We start from the raw sequence: 9,091 nt of genomic DNA, 5'->3' as shown, positions 1-9,091 counted from the left end.
AGTACAGTCCCAGGGATGGGCACTGTTTCTACACTTGTGGATTTGAATGAAACAGAGCTGGGCTGCCTCTAGGGGGCAGCAGCAGGCACTTTCCGAGGGCTGCTCTACCCATCCCAAGTCCAGGGCAGCGGTTAATACTTTCTCAGAACTCTTCTCAGCCCCTAGCAGCTCAAGCTTCTGCCTCACCTTCGCTGAGCCTCACATCAGCTTCACTCAGTCAGCCCCAAGCTCTTGGCTTCAGTGAGCAAGCTCTCAACCCAAGACTGGAGTCTGGTGGTCCAGGCTACCCACCTCTAAGTCATCTTGTCACCCTCTAGTGCTGTTCCTGAGCTGTCCCAGCCCTCCAAGCCTTGCCCTGAGGTGTGTTCTCCCGGACCTTAACTTTTGAGCCAACAAAACTCTTCTCATTCCCCAACTCCACTTGATGACACCTCTCACCAGGTGACTAGTCTCCAGGTTCCCATGCTGCTTCCAAAGGACCCTCCCTCATCCTACACAGAGTCAATCCCAAAAGGACCTCCCCTCTTTCCAACCAAACCCCAATCTCCCCAGGGCAGCTCAACTGCATGGATGTGACTAGAAAGCCGAGCTGATTCACACAATGGTATGTGCAGGTGGTGGGTTTAGTCCTACCTAACGCCTCAGCCACAGGGTTTTCGAAGTGCTAAAGTTCCCAAAGTCAAGGCCTCTGGGCCCTGGCTCCATGGGCTTTTTCATTGCATACATAATGACACGTCCTCTCTATGTGCCACCTGGAGGGTGGGGAGCCAGGTTCATGCGTGTGGACTACCAAAGCTGACGCGATTGTTTCGGCCTGGGAACTCAGGTGGTGATTATGAGAAGTTATAGGGCCTGTCAAGAGGCCAAAGCTTTGAGAGTGGTCCATGCTATTTGTAACCCACGTCATTTCACTAAAATTTGAATGCGTTAGAAAGCCCACCATACTACATACAATGAGTCTCATTTATAGCTTCTTGGACCCCCAGCTTTTGTGATTTCTTTTTGTAACCATTTGTTTGCTTGCTCGGAGGCAAGAAGGCTGGGTGTGCATGTTTCCTGAAAGGGCCAGCTAACTCTGAGTATCTCCTCTTATTTGCTTGACGGTAAGGGCCCAAAACAACAACAAAGTCCTCGTCTCCAACAGACATCCTGAGATGATTACTGTTGTTTGCTTGCCGGATTTGGAGGGCGCGGTGTGTGTCAATGCTATTTCCCGTGATTACCCTGAAGCCTGAGCAAGACAACTGTTTGTGACTCCCCAAAGCGGATGTCCCAAAGTAGAAAACATCGACTTGCCCTGTAGCTAGTTTCTAAAAGTCACCAAGACAAACTGCCTGCTACCGGCCTGTTCACTGGAGTCCCCTTCTAACAAACTTCTTCCTTCCTCTAATGTAGAGGGAATGGCTCTTCCAGTCTAAGTACTCCTCTATTAGCAGCGATGTTCTGAAATCACTCCAGCCACCATCACCTACCGCTCTTTCACGCCTGGCCAGCCCTTCCTTTACAGAAGGGTCAACCACTGCCCCGACCTAGAGCAGTCAACTTCCAAACCTGTGTTAGCCCCCTCCCAGCCATGCAGACCTCAAGCTGTTAATAGGAATCGTTAATGAGGAAGTGATAGACCTGTTGTTAGTCAGAAAGAAAGAGACAAGCCGTTAGTTTCTGCTGAAAGGAACAGACCGGGAAGGCAGCCGTTAGTAGGAGCCATCAGAGCCAGGCCAAGAGCCTGGAGCCCGCCTGAGCAGGCTGACTGTTAGTGGGCAGCCCCGGGGGCAGCCAGGGATTAGCCGAGGGAGAGCAAGAGTTAGTGCAAGAGAGCCAAAGACTAGCTCAAAGAGACCAAGGTGCCTACTGGAGGTGAGGTACACTCACCCCCAGGTGTGGCCCTGGCTTAGCGGCTGGCGGGCTCTGGGGAGGTGGGCTGGGGCAGGGGTGTGGGTGGGGCACACAGGGAGTAAGACATGACTTCCTGGGGGCCCACAGGGTCCATGTCCACTCCCAGCTGGCACCGAGGATCTCTGCTTCCCTCCTTGCCTTCTCAGTGTGGCAACTAGCCCTGTCTCGAACCCCAAGGAAACGGAAGAGGCTCGTCTCAATGACTTCTGGTATGAAAATGCGCCTGGGCCTACTTCCGGTACCTCCAGAGGCCGATGGAAGGGTCGATGGAAGGGTCCCTCTAGCGGATTTCGGGTGTGGGTAGGGCCCCTCCCACAGGCTTTCACCCTTCTCACGGCCTTAGGCCGAGGGGCAGCCGGGCAGCCCCAGCGTCACATGCGTCTTGCTTCCCAAGCTCCTGACACGGGCGTGCCACTCTGGTGGACACCCGGGTAGTGAGTGCTCCACTCCGTTTTCCCTCTGTGCGGGTAAGAATCCTTTCAGAGACTTTCCGTGAAGGAAACTCCGTGGCCTTCCGCATTCCGGTGCGGGGCACGCCCCTTACCGGACTTCCGGTGTGGCATGCCTTTTGCAGGACTTCTGATATGGGGGCTTGCTCACCCCATTGACTTCCTGTGCAGGCACCTTCTGCACACTACCACGCGCCACTGGGAATCCCAGTCACGCTCCCTCTGCGGGAGCCGGGCCTCCCTCCACGCACACACCCAAGGACGCCCCACCTGCCCCCAGTGACAACCAGACTCCCCCACAGAGGAGACTGGTGGTCCGGTCCAGCCTCCCATGTCCCTTGTCCCATGACTGCCTCCTCCTCTGGGCCACAGGCATAGCTCATAGGGCTGTCCCTTAGGCCAGACCTGTCCCAGTGGCCTTCGAATTCACACGCGGCCAACGTGGGCGGGCGTCTGCTTGCCAAGAGGAGAGGGTCAGCCCCCAGGGACCCAGAGCTCGGCAGGGCCGGGGTTAGTAAGAAAAACCAGGGTTAGTAGAGGCTGGGTTAGTAGGTCAGAGCAGTGCACCAGCGGACAGAGAGCCCTCAGCAGACGCACAGGGGGGCCACTAGAGAAAAGGAAGAACACGCAGGTTCATTAGTGTGTTAGGGGTGGTGGCGCTATTGAAACCCGCCCCCCCCCCCTGCCGCCCACCAGGTTAGTAACCCAACAAGAGAGCTGCCTATGGGGACAAAAGCTAAGAAGGACGAGATGTTAGGGTTCAAAGCGAGGTTTTGCCTCCCGGGGCCAAAGGGTCTGTGTGCAGAACATCCAGAGAGACCAGGGCGTAGGCAGGGGTCCATGATCAGATCAGCCAGGTATTCGAGCCTCTCGCCCCCACCCTCATTTTCTTTGTAAGTATCTGCCATGAGTCAAGGCCTGTCTAGTCATGGGAGGTCTCCCTGCAGCCTGTGAGCCAAATACCTTGCCCCCCAAGCCAGTGCCCAGCAGGGAGGGGGTTTTCTCAGAGCCACCCAACAGAAAGGACAGCATGGGTGTGTCTGATTGCTATGCCCTGTCTTCGAACATGGGTCTGCACAAAGACCCCAGCCCTGAGGACAGGCCTTCAGGAGCCTCAGCTGCCCACATGTCCCAGCCCCTTGAAAGGCCAGTGGGCGGCTTCGTTAGTAGGGTCTGCCTGCGGGGAGGGGTTAGTAGGGCATGCTCGGGCCTGGTTAGTGGGTTAGTCGGTTGGCAGAAGGCCAGGCACCTTGTCACACGCCACAACAGTCCCGGCCGAGCCCTGGGTTAGTAGCTTCACCACACCATGCAACTATGCCAGAGGCCACCAGCTGCAGAGCAGGACCCCCAAAGCCCGTCTGCACCCCCAAAACCGGGCCAAGCCACCATGGATCTGTGTGGGGTGCGTTGCCTTTGTGCTTATCTTCTATGCCCCTGCCGGTGGAGCATAGACACCGCCTCCCCTGCCTGGTTCTGGTCGGTCCCTGCCCAGTGAGCCTGTTCCTGTCACCTGTGTGTGCACACACACACCAGCATCTTCCCCCCAAAGGCCCAGTTAGGCCACCATCTCACGGGATGGCTTGTTCTCCCATGGGAAGCTCAAATCTCCTACACCGTCATTAACGCTCCCGGAAAATGGGGGACATTTCATGCTCTGTCCCAGCCTGTTTTCATCATTGTCATCTGAAGCTCCCCGGCCCCTGTTGTCCAGGACCACACCAGCGGCTCTCACAGGGATTCGGTTTGGTGGCCCTTGGCTCAGCTTTCTCCCCGGAAACCTTCAGCCAAGTCCCAGCTTTCTCATCCTTCAAAGCCTCAGTCTGAAGCCTCCCCAGGCTGCTGCAGCCCACACAGCACTCAGGAGCTTGCCCTATGGCACTGCCCTGTTCCACACTCCCCACGGCTCATCTCCTCCCCCTGGCCTGGGGGTGAAATCAGAAGGTGTGCCCCTCACCTGCATCCCCCTGCACGGTTAGCCCAGCAAAGAGCACACAGCCAGCGCACCCTCTGACTCAGGTGGCCTCTCACTGGCCCAGGATGCATTTCGAGCCAACATGGAGGCGGTGGGATGCGGGTTACTAGGAAGAGGAAGACCCTGAACAGTGCGAGTGGCTAATATGCCCAGCTGCTAACCAAGTGTTTAGAGGTTCAAGTCCAACCTGAAGGCTTTCAGGAGAAAAGTCCAGCGATCTGCTTCTAAAACTCAGCCCTGAAAACCTGATGGAGACCAGTTCTACTCTGACACACAAAAGGGGGTGCCTGTGAATCAGAGGAGACTGACAGGAAACAGGCATGGACAGGCTGGACAGAGAGGTCCCCCATGCCCTGCCAGGTCAGCGATGTGCAGTCCCGGACCCCAGCACCACATAAAGCCCGGACTTCAGCTCCTGGGTGGTGGCAGGATTTATGGGGCTGGCTGACTAGTCAGCTCCAGTTGAAACTGAGGACCAGAGAGGTGCTGTAACTTGCCCAAGGCAGAACAACAGAGCAGGCAGCTGAACCCTGATCTGGCTCCCAAACCCAAGCTGTTCCCTGGACACCTGAACCCTCTCCCCACTAGATCCAGCCAGCTCTGTATCCCCGAGGACTTCCAGTGTCTCTTCCTCCCTCCATCCTGCCCCCGCCCCATCACAGCACTGGCCCCTCTCCTTTCCTGACACATCTTTTGGTCCTGCCCTGTTCTGCCCCACCGCAGGCAATGGCTGCAGCTTCCCTGGTTGCAGTAACCCACCCTGAAGAAGTGTAGGGTTTTCAGCTACACTCAGCTTGGCTACTGCAAGGTTGGTGGTTCAAGATCAACCCACATCCAAAGTACCGACTTCAAGACCTCTCTGGGGAAGGCATTGCCTCGCCAACCATGGGTTTGGCTTAGAGAGTCGTGAGGAAGGTTAGCCTGGTGCCAGTATGGGGCGCCACCCGCTCTGAAGGGGCTATACTCAGGGTGGGAGTGAGTCTACATGCCTGTGACTGGGAGAGGCCTCGGGCATGCAGGGCCTGTCCCTTGCCCACTGGAGCTAGGAGGGCTGTAACATGGAGCCCAGGGTCTAGGTGGGACAGAGGGAGTGACACTGGGGCTCTAAGACCCCGAGGACACAGCTTCCTCTGGACCAGTGGTTCTCAACCTTCCTAATGCTGAGAACCTCTAATACAGTTCCTCATATGGTGGTGACCCCCCCAAACCATAAAATTATTTTCGTTGCTACTTCATCACTGCAATTTTGCTACTGTTATGAATTGGTGACCCCTGTGAAAGGGTCTCATTCGACCCCCAAAGGGGTTGTGACCCACAGGTTGAGAACCGCTGCTTTGGTCAGATGACCTGAGACTCAGAACCCAGGCAGGCTGGCTCTTTCGAGTGAGTCCCCCTGGCCTGAGGCCTCTCCTCTCTCAAAAGGAGTCCCTGTGATTTCAAGATAGCACCCCCTCTGCCCCTCCAGCGCCCCTCCCAGAGCTGAGTGCCTCCTCCCTCTGACCGTCACGGGGCAGAGGAACATGGGGAAAGCCAAAAAGCAATGAGGGCAACTAACAGGACAGCCAGAGACCCCAACTGAGGCCCTGCCAGCCCTCACCCGACCCCAATGCCCAGGTCTGTGTTTTGGCCCCAGCCGCACAGCCCTGGGAGGCCTGGTCTGGGGAAGGTGTGATCAGGGCTCAGGCCACTGGCAGCAATGTGCACATAGTCAGGATGGGGCCTCCAGCGCCAGCAGGCAGAACCCCCACCGGTGGTGGAGAAGGTGAGCTGGGGCAGCGGCCCCCCTCAACCCCAGCCGCTGTCCTCCAGAGCCCAAAGAGGGGCCTTGTCCACGGCCAGAGAGATGACCCAGAGATCCAGAAAACCACAGGCCAGAGTGGCCTGCTCAGGCTCCAAAGAGAGGGTGGGGCCATGATCCTGGGGCCCAGCGGGAGCAGAGCCACCTGGGGACAGGAGAGAATAGAGCCAATGAGGACCGGGCTCCAGCCCCCATCTCAGCACACACACACACACACACACACACACATACACACCAGCTGAGGTTGGGGCCATTCAGAGACCTCTCTCATTCAACTCCCCAGTCCCCAGCCAGGGTAGGAGGGACAGCTTTGAATGCAGAACTTTCGGAGCAGACAAGTGATGACAGACAGGCCCACAGGAGTCTGGAGCTGCCCAAGCATGGGGCAGGAGGGTGGGAGGGAGGGCCCCAGCCTGTGCAGAATCCTCTTTATATCACGCACTCACACTCACACTCAGAGACACACACCTTCCACGATGAGGGGTCTGGCCCCTGGTGTCCCCTCCAAGGGACCTGGAGGAAGCCCGTCTTGTGAAGATCCCTAAGGGTGGGCCACATCTGTCCTGTTTCCCTCTGCTCCAGGAGAAGCCTCCCAGTGTCTGCTGAACAGAGGAATGTTTGGGAATCTATGCCAGGACCCCACCTGCCCACAGTTGTCCCACCTAAGCCCTCCCCAATCCCCAACACACAGAACACTGTCCAGCCCCCTGCTCCCTGGCCAGCTTCTTCCACAAGTACGGAGTTCCGATTAGGCCCGGGACCTGTGGAAGGGCTGGCTGGGAAAGCACACTCTCACCCAGGGCCATCTCCACCCTCACCCCTCCCAAGAACTCACCTGGCAGTAGCGTCCAACCTACAAGTAGGCAGCCCAGGTAGCTCCCAGCTCCTGGCCCACGGAGACCCCTGGACAGGCCCTGGAAGACAACAAAGCCAGCCAACCGCAGGAGAAGACTCCCCCAGGCCCCCTCCCCAGGCCCAGGTCTGGCTACAGTCCTCTGTTCACAAGGAGGAGGCCTGGGGGCCGGGGAGGTGGGGCCTGGGTGAAGCCCCCTCCTCCTCCCTTCCCCTACCCCCGGAGAGTTCCCTACCATCAGGAGGGTCTCCCAGCACATACCTTCCTGCCTCCCAACCAGGGGGAAATGTGACCCAGGAGAAAACTACAGCTGGGTGCCAGCCAGACAGGACCGCTGGATTCAGGGTTAACCCTGCCCCCATGATCTGAGGTAGTGGACAGAAACAGGACGGGCCCTCCTGCCGGGACTCCGATATATGTTCTGCCCTGCTTCCTCCACCCCACCCTCTCCTCCAGCCCCACACACTTGAGGATGCTAGAGAGCCCCACCAAGGAATAGGGCCAGAAGGTGAAACAGGGCTCTTAAGACCACCCCATGCCTCCAATTTCATAAGCCCCAAAGAGAAGCTAGGAACTCCTACCACCGCCAAGCAGCCATCTGTCAAGTTTGACTTTGGGTAATAACTCATTCCCCTTACAGGAGCCACCATGTGTCCAGAGAGGGCAATGTATGGCACTGACCCACCCGGGGCCCCAGGTGCCCGCAGAGCCCTGAGCTGGAAGGTGTCCTCCAAACACCTGAGGGCCAGGCAAAGCACCCCCAGCCAGGAGGAGCCTGGCCCAGTGTGGTGAGCAGGATGGAGGGCCAGACTAAGGCAGCAGGGTCCCCAGTCCCCTGACACTCAAGATGTGCAGGGTCTTCAAGGAAGTAATCAAAGAAGCTCCAGACACCATGGTTTAAAAATAGGAGCTTCAAGGCCAAAAGCTGGTGGGGTGGGGGTAGAATCGCCCTTTCAGGGGCACTCCCTAAGTTGAGAAGAGGCTTGCTCTTTCTGCTGTCTAGGAAGGAAAGGGAGTTGGCCCCTCCCATGTTGAGATTTGAGGCTCCTGCCCAGGTCAGGGGAGGGGAGGTTGGTCAGTGTGAATACTTATCTGCAAGGCTGCTTCCCCGTGTGCAGGGTCCTAAACACCACCTCCTCTCGCCTCTGTCCCGGCACTGGCTGTTTCCACCTACTGTTTCCGTCTACTGCTCTGGAAAGGGACTGTGGGCTGCTCTGAGGGGCTTTGTGTGAGCTCCACTCACCCTTTCGTCCTGTGGGCCCAGAAGAACAGGTATTCACAAGGCAGTGGGGCTTTCGAAGGACACGCCACCTGTCTTCCAGGACAGAACAGCAGCATGCACTAGGGGTCATGCACACCTGGGTGCAACCAGGGCGCCGAAACCCCACGAGCTCAGCTGATGTCTCAGAGCTGCAGGCCTTCCACACTGCACCGGTGCCCTCCCCAAATGAATCTCAGCGGTTGGTGACTTCACTTGAAACACAGCTTAAAGATTTCTTCCAGGAATCTGGGCCACATGTATCCTGCCCTGTGCTCAACCTCCCCCAAGAAAAGCTCAACCAAACTGGCTGCCTTCGAGTTGATTCCAACCCAGGGCAACCGTGGGTGACAAGCATTTGCTAGGCTGGCATCGGTCCGAAATCAGGTTGTCAGGGCTTGCTTCTACCTTGTACCTTGCTTCTACCCTTCTACTGGGTGGGTTCATGGCGCTTAGTCCAGTGTAGACTATTTGCAGGAGAGGCCAGTCCCTGGGGAAGGACAGCATATTAGATAAAGTAGAGGAGAGGAGGGGGCGCGAGGAAATGGACGGACCCCATGGCTGCAGCAATGGGCTCAAGCCTAGGAACTACTAGGAGCCTGGTGCAGGACCAGCAGTGTTTCCATCTACCGTCACAGGGTCGCCACGGGTAGGAGTTGGCTCGATGGCACCAAAGAGTCTTCATAGAAACCCCAAAACAACCTCTTTGGGTCAAGTGGGTTCTGACTCATAGCAACACTGTAGGAAAGAAGAGAATTCCCTCCTTGGACTTTCAGGGCTATAAACTGTTCCAGGAGCAGGATGCCTCGATCCAACTGCCACCCTCTCAGTTAGCAGCCCAGCACTTCACCATGGCGCCACCAGG

General features: G+C 57.3%; 1 long non-coding RNA gene across 1 annotated transcript; it reads right to left on the bottom strand.

Annotated features, from left to right (window-relative positions):
- Positions 1 to 5,577: 5,577 nt before the first annotated feature.
- Positions 5,578 to 8,768, bottom strand: LOC123521629. The gene is made up of 3 exons (XR_006680023.1): positions 6,951 to 8,768; positions 6,584 to 6,714; positions 5,578 to 6,260 (listed from the first exon to the last, which is right to left on the bottom strand). It is a non-coding gene; the product is annotated as an uncharacterized LOC123521629 (long non-coding RNA).
- Between the last annotated feature and the right edge of the window lie 323 nt (positions 8,769 to 9,091).

Source organism: Echinops telfairi, unplaced genomic scaffold, assembly GCF_000313985.2.
Source record: "Echinops telfairi isolate 266 unplaced genomic scaffold, ASM31398v2 ScPeMD7_29;HRSCAF=101, whole genome shotgun sequence".
Taxonomy (NCBI): domain Eukaryota; kingdom Metazoa; phylum Chordata; class Mammalia; order Afrosoricida; family Tenrecidae; genus Echinops; species Echinops telfairi.
This window is presented reverse-complemented; position numbering and strand designations above follow the sequence as displayed.